This window comes from Oncorhynchus nerka, linkage group LG6, assembly GCF_034236695.1.
Source record: "Oncorhynchus nerka isolate Pitt River linkage group LG6, Oner_Uvic_2.0, whole genome shotgun sequence".
Lineage (NCBI taxonomy): Eukaryota > Metazoa > Chordata > Actinopteri > Salmoniformes > Salmonidae > Oncorhynchus > Oncorhynchus nerka.
The window spans coordinates 17,981,425-17,996,424 of NC_088401.1; the positions used below are offsets into that span (position 1 = coordinate 17,981,425).

The 15,000-nt window shown below is 44.5% G+C and overlaps 1 protein-coding gene across 2 annotated transcripts in view; it reads right to left on the bottom strand.

Annotated features, from left to right (window-relative positions):
- Positions 1-15,000, bottom strand: part of LOC115130107 (ribosomal protein S6 kinase alpha-3-like) — a 48,743-nt gene that overhangs the window by 20,231 nt on the left and 13,512 nt on the right. The window lies entirely within an intron of this gene.

The window sequence follows — 15,000 nt, forward strand, 5'->3', positions numbered from 1 at the left end:
ACAGCTTGGAAAATTCCAGAAAATGATGTCATGGCTTTAGATGTTTCTGATAGGCTAATTGACATAATTTGAGTCAATTGGAGGTGAACCTGTGGATGTATTTCAAGGCCAACCTTCAAACTCAGTGCCTCTTTGCTTGACATCATGGGAAAATCAAAAGAAATCAGCCAAGACCTCAGAATAAAAATTGTAGACCTCCACAAGTTTGGTTCATCCTTGGGAGAAATTTCCAAATGCCTGAAGGTACCATGTTCATCTGTACAAACAATAGTACGCAAATATAAACACCATGGAACCACACAGCCGTCATACCGCTCAGGAAGGAGACGCGTTCTGTCTCCTAGAGATGAACGTACTTTGGTGCAAAAAGTGCAAATTAATATCAGAACAACAGCAAAGGACCTTTTAAAGATGCTGGAGGACACAGGTACAAAAGTATCTATATCCACAGTAAAACAAGTCCTATATCGACATACCTGAAAGGTCGCTCAGCAAGGAAGAAGCCACTACTCCAAAACCGCCATTAAAAAGCCAGACTACGGTTTGCAACTTATTGTGGGAAGCATGTTGAAGGCTACCCGAAACGTTTGACCTAAATTAAACAATTTAAAGGCAATGCTACCAAATACTAATTGAGTGTATGTAAACTTCTGACCCACTGGGAATGTGATGAAAGAAATAAAAGCTAAAATAATTAATTCTCTCTACTATTATTCTGACATTTCATTTTCTTAAAATAAAGTGGTGATCCTAACTGACCTAAAACAGGGACTTTTTACTAGGATTAAATGTCAGGAATTGTTAAACTGAGTTTAAATGTATTTCCCTAAGGTGTATGTAAACGTCTGACTTCAACTGTACATTTCTACACACACAACACACTCCAAACACAACTTAGACACACAGTAAGCCAACGATGGACAGCTAGCCTTGTAGTTGCCATGGTGCCATCCCTAATCCTTCTGCTACCTCAGAGTAACCAATGACTTCACACTGCGTTGTGTGTGCGTGTGCATGCGTGTGCATGTGTACATTTTTCCCTGTCTCTCTTCTGCCTCGCCTCCCCCATCACTCATTCTAGATCAGCTTCATCTATCTCTGAAAAGCGAGAGAGAGAGAGCGAGACACACCAACAGTGGTCACTCTCCACCCCATCCCTCTACTGCCCCCACCTCCACAACCACCTCAATTCCCCCGCCCCCTCCTGTTCCACAGCTCATGTCATCAACGCCCAAATATGGAATTTCACACCTCTGTATGCAAATTTGTCCACATCTCCAGATGTCACTAACAGGATGGAGCTCATATACAGCTTTATAACCATCATATGCAATGTTCCCTCAAATTATTTTCGGGTGGCTGAGCAAACTTGAACGTTGTGAAAATTCTGTGCAATTTCAGTGCAGATTTAGTGTAAACACAGGCTGTACCCTCTTTAAGTTCCAGTTCTAACAGTGGCCATGTAGGCAGGCTACTGTGACTATTTTATCATTATGTAGGGCTACCAAAGTGGCCTACCTTCAAAAACAATGGAGAAAATACATCCCATGAAATGTTAACATGGAAATAGCTGTTCTATCATTCAGCCTACAGTAGCAGCCAATATGTAGTGTTCAATGTAGGCCTACATTCCATGAGACCTTTGAAAAGAAACATGCAGGGCTTGACATTATGTAACGATTTTCTTCTTCCTCTGACGAGGAGTATGAAATATCGGACCAATGCGCAGCGTGGCAAGTGTCCATAATATATTTATTAAACTGAACACAGAATACAAAAGAACAAGAGAAATAAATGAAAAACCGAAACAGTTTTGTATGGTAAAACACAAACACAGAAAACAACTACCCACCACCCATAGTGGGAAAACAGGCTGCCTAAGTATGGTTCTCAACCAGAGACAACGAATGACAGATGCCTCTGATTGGGAACCATACCAGGCCAAAACCAGAAATACAAAACCTAGAATAGAAAACATAGAATTCCCACCCCAACTCACGCCCTGATCAAACTAAAACAGAGACATAAAAAGGAACTAAGGTCAGGAAGGGACACATTAACCTGTTTATCCAGGAGGTGACTGAAAATGTTGTAGTGTTGTTTGATGCAAGAAACCACTTTACAAAATAAAATGCATTATTATCTCCATACCATTATTACAGAAAATCAGACAAATGATGCTACCCTCTGCCTATTGTCTCCTTAGCTTATTCAAGCCTGTCTTAAAATACAACACTGACACTTTAAGTTAAAAAAAAAAGCTCTTTACCTGACTTTCTTTTCAAAGTTGCCTATAAATGTACATGTTTTGTGCTCTTGTAGGAAGAAATCACTCCTCTATTATTGACTACAGATGATCTATAACTGGGCTAATAACTCACTAACTAGCAAAGGATATGAACATATATGTACAAATATGCACATGTAGTTCTCGCTTTGATCTCAAAACAAGTGCATCTACTCACGACCACTCATGTTGTAAACACAGTCCAGTTCAAAGTAAATGGTACAGATCCATATATGGCAATGATCTATTTGCATGTAGGCCTACTGCAGCTCTGATTGTTCCTACAATCACCGGTCTATGTAGAGTACGGGCTGAGTAGTGTGTGTCAATGCAATAGAATCCTACTCCGACGCGTTCTGCCTACAACAAAAGCTCTTGCATAGTTTGTTTTGGTATATTGCATTAAAAGTGCATAATATTGCGTTGATTCGATCACAATTGCCACAGTAGAGGGAAACGTTGATAGTGTTAACAGGGAAAACTCTAGAACAGTGGTCACCAACCTTTTCTGATACTGAGGCAGACTGAGGGTCCGCCTCTCAACATCACTCCGCTCTCCCTTTCCTCCACTGACACTGACCAAAAAGGGACACCGTCTTTCAGCTGATGGCCAAAATCGAGTCGCACCGTATTATTTCTGCCTCAAGCACAAATTCATGTTGTTACTCTGATGAACAGAAAAAGTGAAATATTCTTCGATATTAAGAAAGACCCAAGCTACTAATAATAACAAGAACACAAGCCTATAGATACACTTTCCTACTCATTCATTGTTGCTGCACTGCTTGTTGTAGCGTGGTGGAAAAAGGAAGAACGCACATTTAATGGGTTATAAAAGTGTTGAATACAATGTGTTGACAGGGCTGAGTAAGAACTTAAACATGAACTCAGGCATAAACACAGCAGCTCTTTGCTGTATTCGTTGACAGTCTCTCTAGTCATGTTTTGAAATGTTTTGAAATCTCACAGTATCAACTTGCTGTAGCTTTCTTTTATGCCTGCTACATTACTGCAGACACGGTCATCTGAGCCATCCGATCGACCAATGGTATGACTAAAGTGCGCTTGATTTGCTCTCTGGGCCTGCCAGGAAGGCAGAGGATTGTAACTTCGGACACATGAAATTATTCAAATTGGCAACAGTTTGGCTACCCGGCGCAAAGGGCAGCTGAATCTGGTGTACCTACTGTCAACAGCCTGAGATGAATCCAAAAAACACCTACACCAGTTGGTGACCACTGCTCTGAAAAGTTCAGTCTCGGGGATGCACCAACGCAGCTTAGAGGGAACATTGCTCATATGAACACATATATCACTCATATGAACATATATGGGAACTCCTTCAAGACTGTTGGAAAAGCATTCCAGGTAAAAGCTGGTTGAGAGAATGCCAAGAGTGTGCAAAGCTGTCATCAAGGCAAAGGGTGGCTATTTACAAAAATCTCAAATCTCAAATCTCCACTGAGCCATAATTTGGTAGAGGGCGCTTCCCTCCTTTTCCAAAACAACAATATTATTTTTTTTGCCCGAAATGAGACTGTAAGAGATGAGTTGTTTTTGGGGGTTGGTTAATCCGTTTAGGGACTCAGACACTCCCAGGATTATCAGAAGCGGGTCTGGGTCTATTGAAGTCTCCAAAACTTCAGAGAGGATCCCAAACATTCCACACCAATAACAATGCAAGCTAGAGCATAGGGCAAAGCAGTGGAGTAGTGTACCCTGCGCAGCCTGACATTTATCACACATAGGGGATGTATCAGGAAATATCCTATGCAGTTTAGTTTTGGAATAGTGTAATCTGTGAAAATACCTTGAATTGTATGAGACGATGTCTGGAATTAATGGAGCAGGTGTGGATATACTCCAAGCTCTCTTCCCAGTCTGCCACTGAGATGTCAGTCCCTAGTTCTTCCTCCCATTTTGCCTTAATGGCATCTGTAGAAGGTGTGATAACAGATTGAAAAGCATCATATAGACACGATATCTGTTTGTCTGAGGTGGGGCATATTTTTACGCAGCCGTCAAACATGGAAGGTTTAACATTCCCAAATGTTGGGAGGTGTTTTCTAACGTAGTCTCTAATTTGTAGGTATCTGAAAAAATTACTTCTGGGAAGATTATAAGTTTCCCTCAGCAACTCAAAGGAAGCAAAGGTCCCTTCTATGTATAAATCCCCTATGGTACTGATCCCCAGCTCTCCCCATCGCTCAAAGGTGTTATCAAGGTTAGAAGGGGCAAAGGAGGGATTCCTGGCGACAGGGAGCATGAATGACATTGGTCTAAGCTCAAAGTGGACATTAATTTGATTCCAGATTCGGACTCTGCTATGTATAATAGGATTGTTACAATAAAGTGACATTTCCAGATTGACAGGCGACAAAATCACAGCCCCAATAGAGAAGGGGTGACACTCCTCACACTCCATACTAAGCCAGCTGGATGACGGAAGTGCGTCATCCAGCAGAAACGTAACAACGCGGAGGTTAGCGGCCCAGTAATAAAATATAACATTTGGGAGAGACAATCCTCCTTCCATCTTGGATTTACAGAGGTGTTTTTTACCTATCCTGTGTGTTTTATAATCCCAGATGAAAGGATTGATAATTGAGTCCAGTTGTTTATGAAAGGATTTAGGTATGAATACTGGGATGTTCTGGTGTTGGTAGAGCAGTTGTGGGAGGAAGACCATTTTAATGGTATTAATTCTTCAGAGCAGAGAAATTGGGAGAGTTCTCCAAAATAGTATGTTTGCCTTGAGTTTTTGCAACAGAGAGGGGAAATTCTCCTTAAATAGTAAGGAGTATTGTTTGGTAACTACAATTCCTAGGTAGGTAAATTTTTATGAAGATAACTTAACTGGGAGATGTTCTAGCCAGGGGGTGTTTTGCATTAATTCACTCTTGTTCCAATTTATTCTGTTTCCCGAGAAGGTACCAAACAAATTGATCGGGGGTGTCCTCGGATGGGGCCACAGTGTCTCCTGACCCCTCCTGTCTCAGCCTCCAGTATTTATGCTGCATTAGTTTATGTGTCGGGGGGCTAGGGTCAGTTTGTTATATCTGGAGTACTTCTCCTGTCCTATTCGGTGTCCTGTGTGAATCTAAGTGTGCGTTCTCTAATTCTCTCCTTCTCTCTTTCTTTCTCTCTCTCGGAGGACCTGAGCCCTAGGACCATGCCCCAGGACTACCTGACATGATGACTCCTTGCTGTCCCCAGTCCACCTGGCCATGCTGCTGCTCCAGTTTCAACTGGCCTGGGCCCTAGGACCATGTCCCAGGACTACCTGACATGATGACTCCTTGCTGTCCCCAGTCCACCTGGCCATGCTGCTGCTCCAGTTTCAACTGTTCTGCCTTACTATTATTCAACCATGCTGGTCATTTATGAACATTTGAACATCTTGGCCACGTTCTGTTATAATCTCCACCGGCACAGCCAGAAGAGGACTGGCCACCCCACATATGTCTCTCTAATTCTCTCTTTCTTTCTCTCTCTCGGAGGACCTGAGCCCTAGGACCGTGCCCCAGGACTACCTGACATGATGACTCCTTGCTGTCCCCAGTCCACCTGACTGTGCTGCTGCTCCAGTTTCAACTGTTCTGCCTTATTATTATTCGACCATGCTGGTCATTTATGAACATTTGAACATCTTGGTCATGTTCTGTTATAATCTCTACCCGGCACAGCCAGAAGAGGACTGGCCACCCCACATAGCCTGGTTCCTCTCTAGGTTTCTTCCTAGGTTTTGGCCTTTCTAGGGAGTTTTTCCTAGCCACCGTGCTTTTACACCTGCATTGTTTGCTGTTTGGGGTTTTAGGCTGGGTTTCTGTACAGCACTTTGAGATATCAGCTGATGTACGAAGGGCTATATAAATAAATTTGATTTGATCACATCGAGAATCACTGGAATACTAGCCTGGGGTTCTGATACATAGAGGAGGATGTCATCTGCGTATAGGGAAATCTTATTTGGAGTATCTTTAGTGTTATAGCCGTGTATTGCTGCATGAGATCTAATCGCCTGAGTGAGAGGTTAGATAATTGGGAGAAGAGCATAGGCGACAGCGCACAACCCTGCCTTGTCCCTCTGTAAAGGTTAAATCGGGGCGACAATGATTGGTTAGTGAGTATTCTGGCACAGGGGTTCCTATATAAAAGCTGGATCCAATTTATGAACCCATCTCCAATATTACATTTCTGTAGGACCTTGAATAGATAGGGCCACTCAACTTGGTCAAAGGCCTTTTCGGTGTCAAGAGATATGACGGCAAGGTCCACGTTGGGTAACCTCTGAAAATACATAATGTTGAAGAGGCGCCTGAGATTGAAGAATGAGTTTCTGTTAGGGATAAAGCCGGGCTGGTCCGAATGGACCAATTTGTCAATTAAAGTGCTAAGCCTGTTAGCCAGAGTTTATGCTAGAATATTTTGGTCTGTATTAAGGAGAGATATTGGTCTGTATGACCCTACCTCTTCCGGATCTTTACCCTTCTTATGTATAACTGTAATGAACGCTTCGTCCAAAGTAGAATCCATCCTCATTGGCCTGAACCAACATGTTCAGCATGTTGCTGAATGTTTTATAGAATTCACCAGGGTATCCATCTGGGCCTGGGGTCTTGGCACTCTTTAGAGATTTAATTGTTTCTCGAATTTCTTCAAGAGATATTTCCTTATTCAGGAAGATAGAATCTTCCTGGTTCAGGGCAGGAAGATTACAGTCCTCCAATTTTTTTTGCATAATTAAGGGGTTAGGATCCGCTTTAGATGTATATAGAGTCTCATAAAACTGACGGAATCTGTCATTGATGTCTTTGGGGGAAGAGAGTAATTCCCCAGATGCAGATTTAACGTTGTGAATCATTCGGTCACTCACATTTTTTCAAAGTTGTCTGGCGAGTAATTTGTGTGGTTTGTCACCAAACTCAAAATATTTTTGCTTGGCATAGAGAAAAGATTTAGCAATTTTAGCTGAGAGAATCTGATTATATTCAAATTTTAAAGAGGTAATTTTTTTATGTTTCTCCATAGATGGATGGCTAGCATTCTCCGTATCCAGTAAGTGAATTTGTCCCTCCAGTTCTTCCAGTTTTCCCTGTTTTGCCTACTCCTGGCAGCCTGAAAGGAGATGATACAGCCTCTCAGATAAGCCTTCAGTGTTTCCCACAATAATGCTGGGGAAGTCTCTGTGTTGTCGTTGGTATCAAAGAAAAATGTAATTTGGTCTTTAAGATGTTCACAGAATGTTGGTTCTGTGAGGAGCTGAGGATTCAACCTCCAGACCCTCTCGTTTGGTACAATGTCACCCAATCTCAGGGAGAAGGTGAGTGGACTGTGGTCCGAGATTATAAAATCATGATACCTCACATTACAGGTATAGGGGAGTAGTCTAGCATCCACCAAAAAGTAGTCAATTCAAGTGTAAACATTGTGAACATGAGAGTAAAAGGAGTATTCCCTACCCGTAGGGTTAGCGATCCTCCATATATCAAATAAGTTATTTTTTATGTGGGTATTCAAGAATTCGCTTGAATAGGAGGTAGGGGTTCGCCGGGTAGAGAATCTATCCAAATATTGGTCTAGCACACAGTTAAGGTCCCCTCCAATGACCAGGTTAGTATGGGAGATATCTGGAATCAGGGCAAGGAATCTTTTGAAAAAAGAGGGGTTATCAATGTTTGGCCCGTAGATATTTAGTAGAGTTACTGAAGTAGTGTGGATTTCTCCTATTACGATCACATACCGACCCACTTTATCTGCAATAGTGGTTTTATGTAGAAAGGGCATTCCTTTCCGTACCAGAATCGCTGTATCTCTCGTTTGGGCAGAGAAGTTAGAGTGATACACTTGCCCCACCCACCTACAATTAAGTCTCCTATGAGAGTTATTTTTCAGATGGGTTTCTTGCAAAAATATAATATCAGATGAGAGTGCTTTCAAGTGGGCTTGGACCTTGCCTCTCTTAATTGGTTCATTTAAACCCTTGACATTCCAGGAAGTGAATGTAAGCCCCGCCCTCCTCTCGTTTGTAGTTCCTATGGTGGCCTGCATAACATGTAACTCGATAAAAAGGTAAGAAAGCGCACCAAACCATCACGATCAGCATATGTAGCACCTACACCCGAGCAGTATCCAACCCACCCCTCCCCCCCTGCAAGCACCTTTACTTCCCACCCTGTTCCCCTAATTTCCCCAACACTTACCAAATGGCAAATGATATTTCTTATGAACCTGTTTTCAGTTCCTACCGCTTTCACTGGATGTCACCAGTCTTTGGAATTTGGTTGAGGTTATTCATTTGTGCAATGAAGAAGTAGGCCATCTAGGAACTGGGTAACACTGTTGAGAGTGCGCAAGACATGAAAAGTAGCATGGTTTGTTGTCTTCCTGTATCTGCGTCCAAAACCGAGGAGAGACAAATCTTCTCACCGGAAGGCGGGGTAATTCTTAGTCTTGCAGGGAAGAGCAAGGCTGGGCGAAGATGGAGTTTGTAGAGTTTGGTCATGACATCTCTGTAGCCGGCGTGGTGCTTTGCCACATCGGGCGCATAATCCTCATAGACACGATTGAGGGCTTCACGCAGGATAAGATCTTTGGTCTTGAAACTGTGACAACAGATGACTACTGGGCGAGGACGTTGGCCCGGTCCAGGCACTGGGGCAAGGGAGCGATGTGTACGGTCCAGCTGGGGATCCGAAGCCAAAACATCCGATCCCATTGCATCCTTCAATAGCTTGGCGAAGAAGTCAGTGGGGCGAGAGCCCGCCTCCACCCCCTCTGCCAGACCAACAAAGCGAAGGTTATTACGTCTGGATCGGCCCTCCAGGTCGACCACTTTCACAGAAAGCCTCTGCACACTATCCTGCAATGACGTGCATAGCTTCTCCAACTCGTCGATCCTACCAGCATTGAATTCAGAAGCTTTCTCAAGGTCCACAATACTCTGGCCATGCGAAGCGACCGTTTAAATGATTCTCTCGATTTTGGTGTCCAGTTCAGCAATAGTGGCCTTAAGATCCTCAGCAATAGCAACACGTAGCTCCCCCAAACCTACGTGTGTAAAGAAAAACAAGCATCTGCCTCTGATTTGAAAGATTGCAAGTTTGAATCCAGCTATATACATTTTTGTTTTAAGCCTATCCCAAACCATAACCCCTACTGTAACCATTTAGAGTGAATGCCTAACCGTAACCATTTAGAGCGAATGCCTAACCGTAACCATTTAGAGCTAATGCCTAACTGTAACCATTTAGAGTGAATGCCTAACCGTAACCATTTAGAGCTAATGCCTAACCGTAACCATTTAGAGCTAATGCCTAACCGTAACCATTTAGAGCTAATGCCTGAACTGAACTTAAACACTTTGAAAATTTGACATTTAAGAAACATGGATGAACGTCTAACTCTGAAGTGAGAGCTGGTAGGAAGTTTCAGTTGGAAATACTGAGGTCTGGACACACATACAGTTGAAGTCTGAAGTTTACATCCACTTAGGTTGGAGTCATTAAAACTCGTTATTCAACAACTCCACAAATTTCTTGTTAACAAACTATATTTTTGGCAAGTCGATTAGGACATCTACTTTGTGCATGACACAAGTCATTTTTCCAACTATTGTTTACAGACAGATTATTTCACTTATAATTCACTGTATCACAATTCCAGTGGGTCAGAAGTTTACATACACTAAGTTGACTGTGCCTTTAAACAGATTGGAAAATTCCAGAAAATTATGACATGGCTTTAGAAGCTTCTGATAGGCTAATTGACATAATTTGAGTCAATTGGAGGTGTACCTGTGGATGTATTTCAAGGCCAACCTTCAAACTCAGTGCCTCTTTGCTTAACATCATGGGAAAATCAACAGAAATCAGCCAAGACCTCAGAAAAAAAATTGTAGATCTCCACATGTCTGGTTCATCCTTGGGAGCAATTTCAAACACCTGAAGGTACCACGTTCATCTGTACAATCAATAGTGCGCAAGTAGAAACACCATGGGACCACGCAGCCGTCATACCGCTCAGGAAGGAGACGCGTTCTGTCTCCTGGAGATGAATGTACTTTGGTGCGAAAAGTGAAATCAATGCCAGAACAGCAGAAAATGACCTTGTGAAGATGCTGGAAGAAACAGATACAAAAGTATCTATATCCACAGTAAAACAAGCCCTATATCGACATAACCTGAAAGGCCGCTCAGCAAGGAAGAAGCCACTGCTCCAAAACCACCATAAAAAAGCCAGACTACGGATTGCAGCTGCAGGACAAAGATCCTATTTTTTGGAGAAATGTCCTCTGGTCTGATGAAACAAAAATAGAACAGTTTGGCTGTAATGACCATCATTATGTTTGGAGGAAAAAACCATCTCAAGACATTTGTCAGGAAGTTAAAGCTTGGTCGCAAATGGGTCTTCCAAATGGACAATAACCCCAAGCATACTTCCAAAGTTGAGGCAAAATGGCTTAAGGACAACAAAGTCAAGGCATTGGAGTAGCCATCACAAAGCCCTGACCTCAATCCTGTAGAAAATTTGTGGGCAGAACTGAAAATGCGTGTGTCAGGAGGAATGGGCCAAAATTCATCCAACTTATTGTGGGAAGTTTGTGGAAGGCTACCCGAAACATTTGACTCAAGTTAAACAATTTAAAAGCAATGCTACCAAATACTAATTGAGTGTATGTAAACTTCTGACCCACTGGGAATGGGATGAAAGAAATAAAAGCTGAAATAAATAATTTTCTCTACTGTTACTCTGACATTTCATATTCTTAAAATAAAGTGGTGATCCTAACTGAATTTTTTACTAAGATTAAATGTCAGGATGTAAAGATTTCCATTGGTGGAAGGAGAGGAGGACCAAAGTGCAGCGTGGTACGTGTCCACAATACTTTTAATCCAGAATGAACCAGAACAAAAACAACAAAACCATAACCGAACAGTTCTGACAGGTACAACAAACACTACATTTAACATTTACATTAAGTCATTTAGCAGACGCTCTTATCCAGAGCGACTTACAAATTGGTGCTTTCACCTTATGACATCCAGTGGAACAGCCACTTTACAATAGTGCATCTAAGTCTTTTAAGGGGGGGTGAGAAGGATTACTTTATCCTATCCTAGGTATTCCTTAAAGAGGTGGGGTTTCAGGTGTCTCCGGAAGGTGGTGATTGACTCCGCTGTCCTGGCGTCGTGGTGGAGTTTGTTCCACCATTGGGGGGCCAGAGCAGCGAACAGTTTTGACTGGGCTGAGCGGGAACTGTACTTCCTCAGTGGTAGGGAGGCGAGCAGGCCAGAGGTGGATGAACGCAGTGCCCTTGTTTGGGTGTAGGGCCTGATCAGAGCCTGGAGGTACTGAGGTGCCGTTCCCCTCACAGCTCCGTAGGCAAGCACCATGGTCTTGTAGCGGATGCGAGCTTCAACTGGAAGCCAGTGGAGAGAGCGGAGGAGCGGGGTGACGTGAGAGAACTTGGGAAGGTTGAACACCAGACGGGCTGCGGCGTTCTGGATGAGTTGTAGGGGTTTAATGGCACAGGCAGGGAGCCCAGCCAACAGCGAGTTGCAGTAATCCAGACGGGAGATGACAAGTGCCTGGATTAGGACCTGCGCCGCTTCCTGTGTGAGGCAGGGTCGTACTCTGCGGATGTTGTAGAGCATGAACCTACAGGAACGGGCCACCGCCTTGATGTTAGTTGAGAACGACACTAACCAGAAAATAATCACCCAACTCAAAATGGGACCACAGGCTACCTAAGTATGGCTCCCAATCAGAGACAACCATAGACAGCTGCCTCTGATTGAGAACCATACCAGGCCAAACACATAGAAAAAGAAAACCTAGACCTACAACATAGAATACCCACCCACATCACACCCTGACCAAACTAAACATAGAAACATACAAAGCAATCTACGGTCAGGGCGTGACACAGGAATTGTGAAAAACTGAGTTTAAATGTATTTGGCTAAGGTGTATGTAAACGTCTGACTTCAACTGTAGGTGTTGAGATATTTCAGCCTGTTTGAACCATGAGGTATTTCAGTGTGTGTGTGTGTGTGTGTGTGTGTGTGTGTGTGTGTGTGTGTGTGTGTGTGTGTGTGTGTGTGTGTGTGTGTGTGTGCGTGTGTGTGTGAATCACACCACAGATGGAGGATCAGAGATGATGCTCATATAGCACTTCTTAATCACAGGATTAAAACTGTACCACACCTGCACACACACACACACACACACACACACACACACACACACACACACACACACACACACACACACACACACCACACCATTCGTGTTCCATGCCACCACAAATAGTGCGTACGACGTGCATGAGCGCGCGCGTGTGTGTCATTAAACTAAAGAGGGAGTGTAATTCCAACCCTCCCAGATCACTAGAACTCAATCCCACTGTAGCTGCGTGGGCCAATTCATTTAATGACGTCAATTAAACTAATGAAGTGTACAGATCTAATCAAGATTCATTGTAATGAGCAACATATAAATCGGAGAGAAAAAACTACAGAGAAAAGAACAGCATCACACAAGAGAATAATGTTAGCTGGAATGTTCTCTATCTTCGGAACACACACACAGCTCCGTACTCACAGCCCCCTGGGGGTCGGAACACACACACAGCTCCGTACTCACAGCCCCCTGGGTTCGGAACACACACACAGCTCCGTACTCACAGCCCCCTGGGGGTCGGAACACACACATAGTTCCGTACTCACAGCCCCCTGGGGGTCGGAACACACACACAGTTCCATACTCACAGCCCCCTGGGGGTCGGAACACACACACAGTTCTGTACTCACAGCCCCCTGGGGGTCGGAACACACACACAGTTCTGTACTCACAGCCCCCTGGGGGTCGGAACACACACACAGCTCCGTACTCACAGCCCCCTGGGGGTCGGAACACACACAGCTCCGTACTCACAGCCCCCTGGGGGTCGGAACACACACACAGCTCCGTACTCACAGCCCCCTGGGGGTCGGAACACACACACAGTTCTGTACTCACAGCCCCCTGGGGGTCGGAACACACACACAGTTCTGTACTCACAGCCCCCTGGGGGTCGGAACACACACACAGCTCCGTACTCACAGACCCGTGGGTGTCGGAACACACACACAGCTCCGTACTCACAGACCCCTTGGGGTCGGAACACACACACAGTTCCGTACTCACAGCCCCCTGGGGGTCGGAACACACACGCAGTTCCGTACTCACAGCCCCCTGGGGGTCGGAACACACACGCAGTTCCGTACTCACAGCCCCCTGGGGGTCGGAACACACACACAGTTCCATACTCACAGCCCCCTGGGGGTCGGAACACACACACAGTTCTGTACTCACAGCCCCCTGGGGGTCGGAACACACACACAGTTCCATACTCACAGCCCCCTGGGGGTCGGAACACACACACAGTTCTGTACTCACAGCCCCCTGGGTGTTGGAACACACACACAGTTCTGTACTCACAGCCCCCTGGGGGTTGGAACATCCCCATCCTGCCCTAGTAAACAGGCCCCGGTCCCGCTCCTTCCCGGTAGAGTTTCCGGTGCAGTCCCTGGTAAGATCTCCGGTAAAGTTTTGGATCAGTAGACATCCTAGAGCCTTGAGTCTGGTCCTTAGTCCTCTAGTTAAAACACCAAGAGACACACACACTGCTTTGGCCTCAGTCATACCTAACCACACACTGTCCTCTGGATAGCTACGCACCGGATGTGTGTGAGAGAGGCAGAGTGAGTGAAAGTTTAAGAGCATGTTGGAGTGTGTGTGAGGGGAGGTGTGTGTTTGTGACCCAGTCAGGGGGAACACAAGATATCCAAACTGGGATCCCCCTGAAACCCCCCCCCCTTAAACTCCTCCTTAACCTCCTACCCTTAGTTTCCATCATGTGATCTGGAGATCCACACACACAAGCACTGGGGAAAATGCACACAAACACGCACACACACACACACACACAAAGAAGCGTGTCTCAGGATATGAAAGCGTAGCTGGGATTACAGGCAGCTGTTGTGCGAGGCCTATCACCTTCCCCATGAGCGCAACCTCACTAATTGTCCCCACACAACAAGAACAATGAGTCCTGAGGTTCTTCTGGGAGGACAGACCTCTACTAGTTCTAAACCACACTTTTCTTTACTTGAACAGTGACATTAAGATCAGTAAAGATAGTACAGTCACTATTCTAGTGAATACAGTATGTAGAAGAATGGACTGATAAACACAGCACTACAACAGTGCTATGGTATTAATAGTGCTGGAGCTGGTCTGTGTGTGTTAAGCCTCCATGTGTGTGTGTATGTGTGTGTGTGTGTGTGTGTGTGTGTGTGTGTGTGTGTGTGTGTGTGTGTGTGTTAGGCTCTAAGTCTCTGTGTGATGGTGGCTTCGATGGATTGCGAGAGAGGAATTCCAGGCAATCTGTGTCCCTAAGCCACTTATGCAACCTAATTAAGAGTGTACATACAAGAGAGTCCACAGAGGGCTGATCGAGGCGCATACTTGGGTTTTGTCAGGTTAGCAGCATATAACACATCCACTAGAGCTTAGGTCACCGTCTCAGATAACACACACACAGACAGAGAAACACACACACACACACACACACACACACAGACAGACAGACAGAGAAACACACACACACACACACACAGACAGACAGACAGACAGACAGAGAAACACACACACACACACACACTCAC